Source organism: Periplaneta americana, chromosome 9, assembly GCF_040183065.1.
Source record: "Periplaneta americana isolate PAMFEO1 chromosome 9, P.americana_PAMFEO1_priV1, whole genome shotgun sequence".
Taxonomy (NCBI): Eukaryota; Metazoa; Arthropoda; class Insecta; order Blattodea; family Blattidae; genus Periplaneta; species Periplaneta americana.
This window is the reverse complement of record NC_091125.1, coordinates 85,217,110-85,233,988: the sequence shown is the minus strand read 5'-3', so window position 1 is coordinate 85,233,988 and position 16,879 is coordinate 85,217,110. Positions and strand designations below refer to the sequence as shown.

The window sequence follows — 16,879 nt, the reverse complement described above, 5'->3', positions numbered from 1 at the left end:
GTTCGCTCATAAGCCATTAACATATTGTTTTTACGTTGTGCTCATTACAAACAATACAGCAGAACTAAAGCAGAACACACCGACATGACACAACAGTGCACTATGTCATTCATCTGCTAATTCCCGCCGTACACAAGAACCAATCAGATTCACTGATGGCGGCTAATGGAGACTGCCACCACCTCTGCAAACTGATGGCACCGGTGCGACACCGGTGGAGCATCAGTGACTCCATCGGTAAAATTCGGAACACAGTGATGCCATCAGATTGCTCAGCGCTGAGATTCGGAATACGCTCATAGTTGACTCTTCGAAACCTTATACTCAGCGAGCCTTAGTCTAGGTAGCAGGGGTGGGTTGGAACTGTGCCTAGCCTAGAAATTAGCACAAAAGATCTATAAAATTACAGTGCTGGACCGTAATTACCTTTCCCAATAACAGTAGTACTAATTATGAACATTCTGGAAGCCAGTTATCCAGATGCAGGGATGTTGTAAATATGTAGTTCTAGAGTTCGTTTTTACTTTTTCTGTATAAGAATAAGGGGGAAATAGTTACTGTTATTCTGATATCCAGAGTGGTTCAGAACTTATGTTCTAGAAGAATATGTCAGATAGAGGGTATTAAAAACATTTATTAGTAAGGAGTGTGTGTCTTGTCTCGCACCGGTACGGCGCTGAAGTTGTTTTAATGTTGAGTAGACAATCATTCACGCAAGGGTTATTGGCAATGTGCACAATTGTGCATTACAGAAACGATTCAAAATGACGCCCCCCTTGTTGTACACATCGCCGAAGCATTGATTGTCGCACTTGTTTAAGGGTACCAGGTGTAGTACGAATAATGTTACAAGCTGCGATAATTCGTGGAAGATCATCGACATGCATACTGGTGTGGTGTACACAAGGATCTTTACATGTCCTCAGAAGAAAAAGTCAAGCGGACTGAAGTTCGGCGATCGTGCAGGCCATGGCACGAGACCGCAATAACACAACCATCTGCCACCAAAATGTTGCCTCAGACGTTGCCTTACTACAAGACTGAAGTACGCAGGAGCTCCGTCATACTGAAGCCACATCCTGCTGCGTACTGCAAGCGATACCTCTTCCAATAAAATGGACAGGTGTTTTCCATAAAGTCCCTGCAACGTCTCCCTGTTGTGAAGAATTCGCAACACCGAGCTGTGACTCAACGGAACACGACGTGCATCTCCCACTACATGAAGAATGAGTTCCTCTACATTAGGTGTTACGAGGTTGGCCTGCACGATCGCATAAAGTGCATAAGACTTGCTGATGATATGGCGTTGTTAGCAGAAGAGGAGACGATACTAACGGATATGCTATTGGAACTAAATGACAACTGTGAGCAGTATGGAATGAAAATAAATGCAAACAAGGCGAAGACCATGGTTATCGGAAGAAAAATAAAAAAGGTAAACGTGCGAATTCTAAATGAGGCAGTAGAGCAAGTGGACACTTCAAATACTTGGGGTGTACTACGGGTTGGGCAAAATAAAATTGGCTCGTGGAAAATATATATGAAATATATAAATTTATATGTATAAGACTGACGCGGAATTGACCGTGACAATGCAGTAAACCGTGATTTCGATGCATCTTCTGTGATATTCATTAACAAAGGTCAGTCTTAAACAATTTTATAACTATACATATATATAAATGTAAATATTACAGATTTTCCGGACCAGTTTTATTTTGGCCACTCTGTATAAGCAGTAATAAGAGCTGCTGCCAGGAAGTCAAAAGGAGGATAACGAAGACAAAGGAAGTTTTTAATATAAAAAGGAGGATCTTCTGTGGACCTATGGAAAAAGAACTAAGGAAGAGACTAGGGAAGTGCTTTATGTAGAGTGTGGCATTGTATGGGACAGAAATAGGGACATTACGACGAATTGAAGTGAAGAGAATAGAAATGAAGATATGTTGGAAAGAGTGGATGAAGAAAGAAAAATGCTGAAACTGATCAGGAAGAGAAAAAGGAATTGGCTGGGTCACTAGCTGAGAAGAAACTGCCTACTGAAGGATGCACTGGAAGGAATAATGAACGGGAGAAGAGTTCGGGGCAGAAGAAGATATCAGATGATAGGCGACATTAAGATATGTGGATCATATGCGGAGACTAAGAGGAAGGCAGAAAATAGGAAAGACTGGATAATGCTGGGTTTGCAGTGAAAGACCTCCTTGGGTGAAAAACTATGAATGAATAAATGTCACATATATATGAAGAAAGATCTGCTAAATTCCTATTTTTATTTTGTTAAGTTAACGAAAAGATGGGTAAATGAATTATTCAATAGACTGGCCAATCATTCAATAAAAATGTGAAAGTATGTATGTATATACATATGTGCGTATGTATGAATGCATACATGTAAATAGGGTTATGCATGTATGTATGTATGTATGTATGTATGTATGTATGTATGTATGTATGTATGTATGTATGTATGTATGTATGTATGTATGTATAGCTCAATTGGCAGAACGCTGGCTTACGACGACCACAGACCCGAGTTCAAATCTCGGCGCTGGCAGAGTTCTATTTGTAGTGTACAAATCCAAGGTTGTGAGGATTTTCATCTTGTTTCTTCCATTTGCTTTTGTCATTTTATCAACACTCTCAACAATTATTAGCTTATTATCCTTTCATTATCATCTTAGTCTCGAGAAATAGGAAACAACTTGTGTTTTCGTGACGTCGAACCGATCGTCCACTATGGAGGTATTCCCGCGGTTTGTCCAGAGATTGGTAGATGGCAGTGAGGGTGGATTCTAGGCGACTCACAGATCTGCATAAGAAGCACCACGGGATCATGACGACTCTTAAATAGACTATCTGTGAGGTACGGCTGGCCACTACCAGAAGTACGGCATATGAATTTGTGGCTGGAGAGGAATACGTTGTGTTGATAATCCTCTTGCCTTTCCCTCTTATATTTAGTCTATTATTCCGACAGACCTCATATATCATGCAGACCAAATGAGAGTTTCATCGCGTGTTCATTTAAACTTACGTAAAAGTATAGTACTTAAAGTGGAAATTAAAAGTTCATTATGTTATAGGGAAGGCAAAAAATTCTCGAAGTGTTTTGTTTTTCTATTTCTGATGTTTCTTCACCTCTTTTGACTTTCTTCCCTTTAAAACGTTTTAAGATTTTTCAGTGGGATGACGCACCTCGCAGTGAGACTAAAGGGCTATAGACTTTCAGTTTACTTATATGTTCTAACTAATTCTGATACCCTTTTCATATACCGAAAACGTGGACTTTTTTTTTGTTTTAAATGTTTTTCTCTCCATTATAATATCCCCTTCCCTTGGTTTGAGTCATTTACTATCGACTTTCTAAATATAGTAGTAATAATGGTGTAATAATAATAATAATATTATTATCATTATTATTCCTTTTAAAATTGGACGCTTCTATTCCGCCGTTATACTTAGAGTACGGTACCAAATATAGAATAATTAAGTAAGCAACTCCTTGAACCTTGGGTCAATATGGCGCCAAAGACTTCGCTTCAGACAGCACACTTCTATATTTAATGATTAATTACTAATAATATTAATAAATTATCATCACCTTGTCTTTCATGAACTGTGTGACTGGCGACCATTCAACGCAGTTTCCTGCTGATAAGTTAATACATTGAGGGTATACATACATACATATATACATAAGTGTTCTGCCCATGGGCGGTCTTTCACTGCATTTTCCAATCTTTCCTATTTTCTGCCTTCCTCTTAGTCTCCGCATATGATCCACATATATTAATGTCGTCTATCATCTGATATCTTCTTCTGCCTCGAACTCTTCTCCCGTTCACCATTCCTTTCAGTGCATCCTTCAGTAGGCAGTTTTTTCTCAGCCAGTGACCCAACCAATTCCTTTTCTTCTTTCTGATCAGTTTCAGCATCATTCTTTATTCACCCACTCTTTCCAACTCAGCTTCACTTCTTATTCTGTCTGTCCACTTCACATGCTCCGATACTTCAGTTAATTCCATTTCTGCCCTGTGCGTTCATTTAGGCATTCTGAGTTCGAAATCTCCTAGGATATGGATGTTTATATGTTGTCGATGTGATATCCTTCGCTGTCTACTAAGTCTAAATCTAAATAATTTATTATGGTGGTCTGATGACACGTCCATAAAAAACTACGACCTTCGTGCCACCTTTAAAAATTAGTATTCTGTTTCATCCATTAGAGGCCTCCATAACCCCATGAGACATCCACTGGGAACGTAGCTAGAGGCATATAAGCAAGGAACCCGGTGCTGTGAACTGCTGCATTTGCGTCAATTATAGGACCCATATGAAGAAGGTTCTACAATGTGTAGGCCTACGACAAGTGTGTGTAATGTCGAAAAAAGTTCACAGAATATCGAAGCAAGACTCACCCCTGCCTGTGAGGCCGAGAAGGAAAGAATATTCAATATCAATTAATTTTTATTCCCACCCGCATTATGTTCCTCTTCGCCTCTCTGTCTCGGAAGGCGGGAGCCAGCGTTCACCCGTATACCCACGTCCCCGAGTTCACGCGAAATTGTTGGGTTCGTGGCGGAGTAATTCCATATTGTTCTGCGGGATTGTTTGGTGCTGTGGCGATTAAACATCACGACTTGGCGTCCCGACCGCTCGCACACTGCCTGGGGCACAGCACCCATCGTACTCTCTATTTAGCATTGTGTTGCTATTCCAAACGAGTAATTAGATACAGAAACACATACGAGTAGTTTTACAGATATTTGCAGTTAATTATCCTTGGTTCGAACACGGCCACAAAAGTATTCTAAACGACAATGAAAGCGTGCATTTATTTCAAAGAAAACGGGCTCAGTAAAGGTGTACCAACAAGAACGCCAGATTTATTAGAGTGAATAAATGCAATAAAAACAGATAACAGAATAGATAACAGCGCCGCCAAATCAACAACAATATAATAGCGCAATGTACCAAGAATTACTTTATTGTTGGGTTTTCGGTATTGCTATCTTCTCTGGTATCTGTTTTTATTGCATTTATTCACATTATTAAATCCCGCGTTCTTGTTGGGACACTCTTCAAAAGAGACAATAAAAAAGTACCGTAAACGGGGATTTGAGGAAATCCTTATGATTGCGTGTAACGTCTATATAGGAATTAAGGTAACGGAATTAGGATAAATAAATACAATTTGCTGTAATATTTAAGTGTGTTTAATCAGTGGTATACCTAAAAACTAAAGAGTGCCCTGGCTCTGGAATTTCTGTAGTAGGCTAAATACCCGTAATAGTTGTTTTCGTCGTCATCGTCATCGTCATCGTCATCGTCATCGTCATCGTCATCGTCGTCGTCATCGTCATCATCATCGTCATCATCATCGTCATCATCATCATCATCATCACAGGAATACTTATGAAATACAGACGAAAATACATGGGTTCGGATCTAGATATACTAGAAGCTGTTAGGTCTGAGGAATATACCTCACTATGAAATTGTTTAAATATGAATAAAATATCAATTTTTTATAAATGCAACATTTTACGATAATATGAAAATCACCAAAGTACCCTGGCGCCGCCCGACCTTGAGAAATAGTACCCTTGTGCCGCCCGACCTCGAAAAACAGTACCCTGGTGCCGCCATGGCCCACCAGACCTGAAATACACCCCTGTGTCTAATGAACAGTATAAAATAAGTTAGTGGTAACAATCAACCTTCCAATAATAATTTTGCATTAAAAAGAATGTAGGTTACATTAAAAGGAGAAGTACGGTAAATAACTTTTTGAGCCACAGTCAATTAACTGATATACTGTATATAAGCACACGAGACTATGCTGTAAATATTCTTATTGATATTTATCCATCTGTATGTAACTAATGCCAAGCTTATATTAACTTTCTATAGACACGCATGTATTGTGTAGGCCTACGCGTCTGTTTTGCATCCATGTCAAGCACCGTACCTTTTTTAAAAATCGCAATCTCCCCCCCCCCCCCCAAGAATTGTAATAAACTCTTCCAAGTAGATTATGTATATATCCGAACTTCACTTGTGTATTGGAATGGATTCGTTCATACTGTTAGGTTTATCGGATATGACGACGTAGGCATTTCCATGCCGACCAGTGTAGTTTTTGTTCCACCAAATCATTTAATTTTTCTATTAATGTAGATAGACGTTACACGTCAAAATTGAAGGATATGAAAGGGTATGCAGAAAAGAGTAGTGGATATAAATACATATAAAAGAAAAAAAACAAAGAAATAAGCAAGCAGGTAAGAAAAGGAAGGAAGAAGGAAAAAACGTAAGTGATTGAAGAAAATGGAAAGAAGTTAAGAAATAACGAGTGAGAGACTGAAGAAAGAAAATAAAAGGGGAAATGAAGCAAACAAGTAATATGAACGGAAAGAAACCGAAAGTGAAAGGGAAACAATGAAAAAACAAACGCCAAGAAAATATGACACAAGAAAAAAAAGACAGAAATGTAAGAGTGAAATGAACAATAATGAAAGGCTGAATTGCGCGGCAACGAAATACAGAGTAGGCCTATTGGAAAATGAGATGAGAGGTGAAGAAAGAAAGAAAGAAAGAAAGAAAGAAAGAAAGAAAGAAAGAAAGAAAGAAAGAAAGAAAGAAAGAAAGAAAGAAAGAAAGAAAGAAAAAGAGTGTGGAAAAGAATAAGAGAAATGAAAAAGAAATAAACAATGCAAGAGAAAGTAAAAATTGATTAATATCGAACTGCCGTTTATTCATTCTTTTCTACTAACAATATATTTTATGTATGCAGCTGTCATTTCCCATCAACCCTCAAATTTTTTCAATATTCGCCATAAGCATATGAGATCAGCCACTGGCGTAGCTCAGGCGCTCCGCGTTTGCCGGAGTTTCGCTCGGTCGTGGGTTTCATTCCCACTTGGGCTGATTATCAGATAGGTTTTTTTACAAGACTTTCTCCAATCGTAAGGCGAGTGATAGGTAAAATTGGTTGTTTAACCAAGTAACAAAATAACGATGAAATCAAAGTGATCTTCAACGTAATTTAACAATTTACAAGTTGCCTAGGGCTTACGAATTGATAGACAAAGTGATTTTATGTCTTGTGGAAATTGACTAAGGATGCAAGCGTTCTAACTGAAATAAAACGTTTGACTAATATTATCCAGACTTAAAATTTTCGTACTCTATATCTAGCAAGGTATGATCTCCGCGTCTGTGCCTTAAGTGCCAGAGCGCTGGTCTTCCATCCAGGTGACCTGGGTTGATCTCCGGCCAGGTCGTGATGGAATTTGTGATGAACAAAGCAGATGTTGCAGAGGAGTTTCCACGGGGTAGGCCTACTTCCATTTCCCTCTGTCATACCACCAACACTCCCCACCTCCCCCTCATTTCATCTATCATTTGCAAAATTAAAAATAGGCTGAGGTGAAGTCTTGGGGGCAACACGAGTTTCCAAAGCTGATTGTGGAAGGGTTTGGGGCTCCGGGCCCGCCGTGGGGCTTATCACACTACTCGTCTGTGGATGGAAACTGGCTCTTATCAGGGGCTGGGCTGGCTTGACCACATGTCAGCCTACAATGGCAGGAAGGGCTTAGGGCTCGCCCCTCGTGCTTATTAGGAGTTAAGGTAGGATGGTGCACCTGTCTGCGTCGGATTCGCGAATGCCATCTAGACTACCTGTCAGGAAATCATAGCATATATAGGGCGAACATTGGGTTTAAGCTTGCTTAAATATACGGACCCGTCCTGAGTCAAGCTCTCGTAAAGCCAAGACAAGTCAACCCAACACAACACTCTGTTAACCTCGATTCCAGTAATATGTATGGTAAGCAATAGATCGTCTAAGACGACGGCTGACTTCTTATTCTAAACCAGCGATTCACAAACTATGGGTTGGGATCTTTAGTGGATTCCGAAATCCCTGTATTATTATTATTATTATTATTATTATTATTATTATTATTATTATTATTATTACTACTACTACTACTACTACTACTACTACTACTACTACTACTACTACTAGTACTATTATTATTGCATACAAAATATGCTATAGCCTATATTAAAAGTAACATAAATCTAGAAGTAATTTAAATGTGTAATAATAATCTATAAAAGTAGGCTACTAATTCTTCATTTATGGACTTGTTTGCGAAAACTCAACAGAAGATTTTCTTATCCTTATGATGGGTATTTAACTTTGCGCTATTCACCGGAGTTCTCATGTATGTGGGATACGCCGAAGCTGTAGTTGTTTATGCCACCGTAAGCGTTGCTCTCGGTGCGTCATGGAAGGCAAACTACATAGCACCGCCTGTCGATAATTAGTGGAGCAACGGTGGAATACTAGTAGGGAAAGTGGGAGTGTCCCGAACAAACTTACCACAAAAGACAGTCTTTTTTAGCACAAATTCCACTTGGATCTTAAGGGACTCGAACCCGATTGCTAGCGTGGAAAGTCTACACTCTAGCTGTTCGGCTAATAGTGAACCATAATTCATAGTAGACAGTAATTTACGTTGCATAACTTCACTGATTGGTGAGTGGCAATAGCTTTAAGATCCTTCGAGAACGGTCTCCGAGAAGAACAATTTGGAAACCATCGTTATATCCTACTGTATACAGTAAGTACATGAAACATTTTGTTGCAATTTTTTATGCAATTTAAATGTAACTAGGATCTTAAAATAATTAACCAATGAGGCTAATGAACCCGTAAGAAATATTTTGGTACAAATGCCTTGTTTCGTTCTGAAGTTAATACAAATGGCCTGCATAGTATGATAAGCGCATGCCCACAGAGCCGAAGGCAATGTGTCACCGCTCTGTGGATTTGGTCAGATGATGAGAGACATACACCGTAACCCTGGATTAAGTATATCATTCACTTCATTCCGTGACGTTCTATTGCTGAGAGTGCGCATCTGCACTTCCGTGGCCACCAAGGAGGCCAAATCTTGTGAGGCCGTGGCTACTAAGTGGTCACGAGTTCAAATTCCCTCCAAAAACAAATGTCACGAAGATGATACATAGCGTATCAGTATACAGAGTGGAAGTGAAATAACCCTGCAGATTGAAAGGAGCGATAGGGTACACTTAAAGAAATAGGAAACCTATATTACGTTTCGTGATTAAGTGCACGGTTAATTAGAAAATTAAGTTTGAAGTTTCAGCAATCCTGCAACATCGCCCTAACACAGTAATCTTTCTTCTAGTAATAAAGAAGTAAGAGGTCAAGGAATTCAGGTCTGTCTCCGTACGCGAGCCTCCCTCTCTCGATACAACGTTGCAATCTGTTCACAACGTTCAGTGCCTTGAAATATGTGGTTTCTAAATTAAATTTACAGGAAAACCGTCCACGCCACTGAAATACGCCAGAGGGATAAATTATTCTTTATTCGATTTTATATCGATATGGACAAAAGTCACGATCCTACTCGCAACAGTTGCCGAATAAAAGGGTGTTAAACATTTGTTAAACTTTTTTCTGAGAAAACTATGAAATTTCCATTAGGCCTAATATGTTATTGCACTTTTTTTCGTTACATACAACATGAGTTATTCCCTCTGAAAATCTGCAGCGTTATTTCACTTCTACCTTGCTCATTATTTTATTCGTTTCGTTACAGCTCAGTTCTTTTATCATTTCACGAATGGTATTACCATATATAATGTATTAATTTTCTTGAACTATTAGGTCTATTGAAAAGAGAAACATAATTTACTACGCTCCTAAATAATAAGGTGAACTTTCGTTTCCTATATTGCACAAAAACAGAATTTTATAATCTCAAAGTAAAACATATGATCCCATTTATAAAATAAGAAGTTTTAAGCGGATATTATTTTTTTTACAAATTAAAAGATATAATATATTCGTATATTGTAATAATTTATAACATCGTTTTCATATCAACTAAAATCGGAATCTAAAAGTGATATGAAAAATAAAATTTTATTGTTCTTTACAATTAGACTAAGGCACAACCCTTCCTTTCTATATATATTAACCTTGCTTCTGTGAAAATTGATTTACCTGTAAAGAGGGTATCTTCTTAGTCTCACAAAATTGTGTGAACCATCGGCATCTTATAGAGATGAAACTTAAGAAATATAAGACCCCTTACTACAGAACATTACAATATATTAGGCTCAAGTGTTTGTTCTGTTATAGCACACTTCGGACGAAGTTTTTCTTTATCGAGAGCGAAACCTGTTCATCACTACTTATTGAGTAATTTAACAACACGATGTTTCGATGGTTGTGCAGTCTCTCGAAGACACAGCCGAAACTTGCGTAAACATAACTCGTACTTCCTTTCAAAAATTCATTTGTTCTAGCGAGGAAAATGCATTACTGTATTGTGTATTCAACCATGGTTAAAAAAAACAATTGTCAATACAGTTCAGACAAATGATTGAGATTAACAATGTTAAGCATTAACAAACTTTGTCGCCGACTTAAAGTGACCAAGAGGCTGGGGAAATCCCAACGCGCCAACTGTCGAAAAGCAACCTCGTGACCCGGTAAGATTACCGGTAACTTAAGTTTGACTCGCTCTGTATTTTATTTCCTTTATATGTCATCCAGCATAATAAGATAAACTGTGTTAGATTATAGTGTTGAAATAATTGAAGGGATGAGAATGATACAGTCCTAAGCGACGCAGACAAAATTTTACAGAATAGCGTATGAAAGGTTTAGAATCCAATGCTATTAGGTGCAGTATCACAACTTCTTCGGAGTGTACTTATGTTATTTGTTGGGTAATTTTATAATATTTTACTAGTATCTTCCCAATACATGTAAGAAATGAATTCGCATAAAAATATTTCTGTTAAAAGTGTGGCTATGAATTATTTCATTCTCACCCCTTCAATTGAAATAAACTAATGAAAATACATCACATTACTGACAGTCTCTTACACTAGATTACTGTCAGCACGTAAAAGCAATGCCATTGGCGAAATGGGAGGAGGAAAAATTGAAAGGTAAGCGAAAACGCGTCCTTGCAAAGGAATTTGGGGCTGAGAGAAACTGAATATGTGAAATCCAAGCTTGTTGGTCACTTGTCTCACTCTGCGGTTCGCCGTTCCACTGAAGGAAGTTAAGAGAATTTTGAAGGGGAAAGTCGAAAATGGACGTAACCTAATAGTTACTACATGAGAGGGGAGAAGCACGACAGAACAGAAAAGGTCAGGATCGCCGAAGATGGTAAAAGTCTGCAGATCGAGTTAGACTGCCGCAGTCCTTGCAAGAGAAGTAATCCGAGCCTTAAATTTCTTGTAGTTTCGTATAATGAAAATGCGATCATTTCTCTGCAACCGCTGAATCTAATTCTCAACTGTCAGCTTGTTCATGAAAAACTCCAGATCTAATGGAAAATTAACTAAATTGGCAACTATGGATTAAAGTTATGCATTCCGTGGATTTCCATTTTTTATAGGACTGGGTGTACTCCAGCCCCCGCTGAGAGTGTAACTCCGGCCCTCAGACTAGCAGTCAGTCTTCTGCGGTTGATTACATTTGCCTGCTAATGTTTCTGCTATTAATCAAAAACAGTGGACAGCACAAAAAAATCTCAAGAAAATTACATTGTAGTGTGAGTTGGAGTGGGCAAGCAGAGCCCGTGACCCCGAGGGCAAGCAACCACAAGCGCGAGTCCTGGAATGCACTGCCAACTGTTTATCAGCGATGCCGTATCAGTGTTACTAGAGATAGAACGCAGCGAAAAAGAGAATAATATACAACGTGTAAAGAAAATTATATGTTAATGGTAGCTTGTATTATTATTACTAGGTCCCGGATATGTACGAAAAAAGATACAAATACTGGAATGTTCTTTCAAATATGGCCAAGTTTTTTAAAATAATAATAATAATAATAATAATAATAATAATAATAATAATAATAATAATAATAATAATAATAATAGTAACCAGCAGTATCAGTGGTGAGACCAAATTTATCTAGACAGAATTATCAATTCCAATGCCTGTTAAGGTGTTGTATTCTTTGTGTTTTGGTCATTAATTTTTTATTATTTTCGGTTGTCCAGTGCCTTACATTCCGCACAGGCTGCAGCTATATTTAATTTTTACGCACTTTATTTCGATTCCCAGTTCTTCTCTTATTGGTCTAAAAAAATCTTCCGAAGCATAAAGATGGAATAACAGTCACTTTATAAAATTTAGAGTAGGTCTAGATATATTTTTCTTGTAGTTTATTCATTGGCGTACCTTTTACTGTCCTGACAATTTGATAGAACCTATTTATTTTGAACATAAATATTTTTATCGCCTCATCTTTTGTCTTCTAGCTCTCTATCTGCCATAATATACCCTACAAAACAAATAGATATCACGTTTTATTATTAACTGCTGCATATATTGAAAGTCAAACTGAAATGTTTTTTCGGTGGAAGTTTTATGTGTGTCACTGACAAATATTTTATACAGTGCAAATTTTTCTGTATTACAAGACGTTGTAACTTCACAAAAATATTCCCGCTCACATTTAAATTCATTTCTACTTGTCATTACCTTCGCTTGTTTTGCTAACATCGGCGATATACGGTAGCTTAAAAGTACTACTTAAGAAATTGAATCTTCCAACTGATAAACTAGTAGAGTCCATTTTGACGAAAATTCCTTTCCAATGGAGTGAGTTTTGAGCTTTGGGAAAATAAAGAAGTCTAAGGGTACGAGATCTTGTGAGTGGGAGTGCGGCAACAATTCGAACCATGAATAGAAGAAGTGCAGCAACAATTCGAACCGTTGTTCGTGTAGTTTAGCAACCGCGATTGCAGACGTTTGAAGAGGTGTATTGTCGTGATGAAACAACACTTTCTTTTTGGCCATACCACGGCTACTTCTCGCGAATTTTCACTTTCATTTACTTTCCCAGCCGATTGAATAGCTTTTACTTTCTTTGGAGGCGGAGAGTCATTCTGCTTCCGTTATTTCGACTGATGGTTTGTCTCTGGTATGTAGTAGTGAATCCAGATTTCATCAGTGGTCACAAACAGCCTAAAAATCGTGCGTATTTTCTCGAATCGAGCCAGATAATCCCTCGAAATTTGATATCGGCCGTGCTCTTGTTCCGGTGTTAACAAACGCGGAACCGACCGCGGAAACATTGGACATGACCAAGACAGGCTAAGATGTGGCGCACCCGTTCAGTTGAGATACGCATAACCTCGTTAATTTCCCGCACTTTCAATCGATGGTCATTCAATACCATATCGTGGATTTTTTTTTACGATTTCTTCACTTGTTGCTGTTACTGAATGTCCACTGCAGAGGTCGTCTTCCATATCCTCTCAAGAATGTTTAAATAGTACCGCCCATTTTTTCACAGTCGAAAACGCTGGAGCGGATTCCTCCAGTGTAGCATCCATGTCTGATTTAATTTCTGTTGGACTCATTCCTTTTTTACGAAATATTTAATGATAGCATGAAGCTCGATATTTTCCACTTTTGCCATTCTGTTCGGCGCACTAACTTCAAAATTAAACTAGAGAAAATGCGATCAACAAAAAATTAAGATTTTAGTGCTTGAACTAATATAAAATGGCTGTTATCAATGGCGGCATTGTTGACACGTTTTCAATGCCATCTACGTGTAAGAGCACGAACTTTTCAAACGCATCTCGTACTCTAATTTGGATGAGATTCAGCAAAGAGGACGTAGATTGTCTTCGTCAATGAGCATGAATCTACTTCTATTTTTGTAATGTGATAGTGCTTTCTTTTTGCCTTTTTTGTACTCTTTCTATTTCTTAATTGAAAATAGTGTTCACATGTGCATTAATACATTTTTATTTCTTCAAATGTGAGTTAAACATGCAACATGAATGGTTCATAAAGTGTAGCAATATTTCCAAACTCAGTATCATACCATCAAGTGTAACACGTGCTTGTCTGTTACCAATGTTTCAAGATGTCGGGAGCACACAGTTTCTGTTCACAGAATCAGGCTTCACACGGTACAAAAACTGCAAGAGAAGCTATAACTTTTTAATGACAGTGGATTTGTTTTTATTGATCTTCTGTAAAACATCGTAATCGTTGAAAGGAAACCACAAAGAGACCTGCAACGACTTTGGCTTGTTGTGTTTCACGGTGAGTAGATTACAACGTCGCAACTACATAGCTGTATCACATCCGTGTGAACGAGGTCTCATTTATCCGCACATACCTATATATCTTACAATCTCCAGAGATACAAAAGAAGATCACTTGAACATTTCATTTGAACCACCCCATCGACCTTGAATGAGTGATTGAGTAAAGGAATTAGAAAAGAAATTAATGTTACTGTACAAAGGAACAACGAAGACGAATGAACAAACAGAGGAACGAATGAATTAATGGACAGGCGAATGAACTAACGGAGAAACAGATAAACTAACGGACGGAAGGTTGAACTGATAAAGAAGAATGAGCTAACGGACAGATGAATGAACTAACATACGGACGGACGAATGAACAGAAAAGAAGAATGATCTAACGGAACGGCGAATGAAGACAAAGAAGAATGATCTAGCGGACGGACGAATGAACAAAGAAGAATGATCTAACGGACGGACGAATAAACAGATAAAGAAAAATGATCTAGCGGACGGACGAATGAACAGACGAAGAATGATCTAACGGACGGGCGAATGAACAGACAAAGAAGAATGATCTAGCGGACGGACGAATGAACAAAGAATGATCTAACGGACGGACGAATGAACAGACAAAGAAGAATGATCTAACGGACGGACGAATTAAGTAACGGACGGTGGGATAAACTAACAGACGGACGAATGAACAAACGGGCGGGCGAATAAACTAATATACGGATGAATAAACTGAAGTACGGACGAATAGACTAATAGAGGTACGACTGAATTAACGAACGGATGAATAAACAAACGGACGGACAAATAAAATTACAGAGAGAGAGACATGATCTAACGGACAGACGAGTGAACAAACGAACGGACGAGTGGTCTAACGAACAGACGAGTGAACAAACAAATGGACGAATATTAACGAATGTTCATCTATAAATCATTACTGTGTAGTATACGTCAGATGCTTGTGTTGAGAGTCCGCTACTGGGATCCAAACGGAGTGTTCTGTATAGTGTCGTGCATTTCATGCTCTATGTTCGGTTCAAGTTTGTCGAGCGTGACAAGAACCGAAGTCTGCTTTGAAGAAGCGACTCTGTCACAGCTCGCTCGGACTTGGACCTTGTATGATCTGTGCCTTTGACGCTCGTTGGCTTCTCCTACCCTCCTACTTCATCATGCTTTTAGCTGAATAAAGATTTTAGAACAATTCTTGTGAAATTTTATTTAGATGTAAAGACAGATAATTTTTATTACAAAAAATATGATTAAACATCAACAGAAGTATACGTACAGTACATATGCATAGGTACATCACATTATGTTTTAAAAATACATGACAGTTGTTACTATACCAATTACCGACAGGAAATAGCTACAATATCTTAACATAATATTCAAATTAATCCCAGTTGCTCGGACACAATACTTGTGTGACTATACGGATGATGAAAGTATTAGCGACGTGTATTACAAGCACTATGTTCGATTCAAGTTTGTCGATTTTCGTTCTGCAAAAGAAGGCCTGTCGTGTTTGTTCCTTCTTGTTATAAAAATATTCGCTGTCCTCCATTCCCACTCCTTCATATTTTAGCACAGATCTTGCTATTAGTTTTTTTTTATATATTAAATACGATGTAAGACGAAGTTTGTAATGTCTTGATTGTCTTTATTAGTCCGACTATTTTAAACCGCTTATGGATTTGAGCACGTAACTTGGATTAGTTTTTCATGCGGAATAAGACGAAGTTTGCAATGTCTTGGTTTCCTCTTTCATGTTTGAACATTGTACAATAGTAGTCGGTACTTTGAACATAGACCTACGCGTTTTTTAATATATTTTGTTTCATTTATTTATACGTATATTTTTGTGAATATTTATTCATATTAATAACAGAAAAAGTTACCTATACTCATTACTATGCGTAAGTTCGCAAGATATGTGCCGATATCCTTACGCAGCTAAAGCATAAAGGCGAAGAGAGAAGAGAAACTAGGGAGAAAGGCACCGAACATATGTAAGGAAAGAGGAAGATTGAACAAACGCAAAGGGAGCTTCGCTTCTACAGAGACTCGGCAAACATGAACCGAACATAAGGCCTCTTACCGGTTTTCAATAGACTCGGTTATTTCAGTTTACACACTTCACTTCCATGTATTGTTGGAATGCCTATGAAGTACGGCGAAGTTTGTAGTATCTCGACATCCCCTCACATGTTCGAACATTGCATGGCACTAGTTCTGTACTCCTCGACTAATATTACGTCTTGTGCATTGCGACTTGGGTCTAGTGATGTCATCGTGAGTAAAAATTTGCCGATGGCTGAACTAAGGGATGTAAAAATTATCTAAGAGACGGAAGAATAAACTAAGGGACGGGCGAATAAAATGACGTATGGACGAATGAACTAACAAATGGATGAAAGAACTTTCTGGACACAAGAATGAACGAATACAATAATTAACAAATACAGTAGAACCTCGCAAATCCGAGCCACCTATCACGCGCATATTTGTTGCCGTAATGTGGATCCCCTCCGCCCGAGTCCGCGTCTGTCACAAGCAATGGCGTGACATTGTCGCGTAAAAACGATGCAACATCCTGAAGCAGAAGTCGCTTAAGGACTTCTTAAAAAATAAGTCAATACTGTTGTTTCTTTTTAACTAAAACAATTAATATGAGTCATAACACTGTATAAAATTGCTATAAAATATCCTAGTTTTAGTTTCATTGATTTTATTTCGTG

At 38.2% G+C, this 16,879-nt stretch overlaps 1 protein-coding gene across 2 annotated transcripts in view; it reads left to right on the top strand.

The window, feature by feature from the left end:
- LOC138706171 (alpha-(1,3)-fucosyltransferase 7-like) overlaps positions 1-16,879 on the top strand; it is a 229,378-nt gene that overhangs the window by 202,813 nt on the left and 9,686 nt on the right. The gene's annotated exons all lie outside the window — the stretch shown is intronic.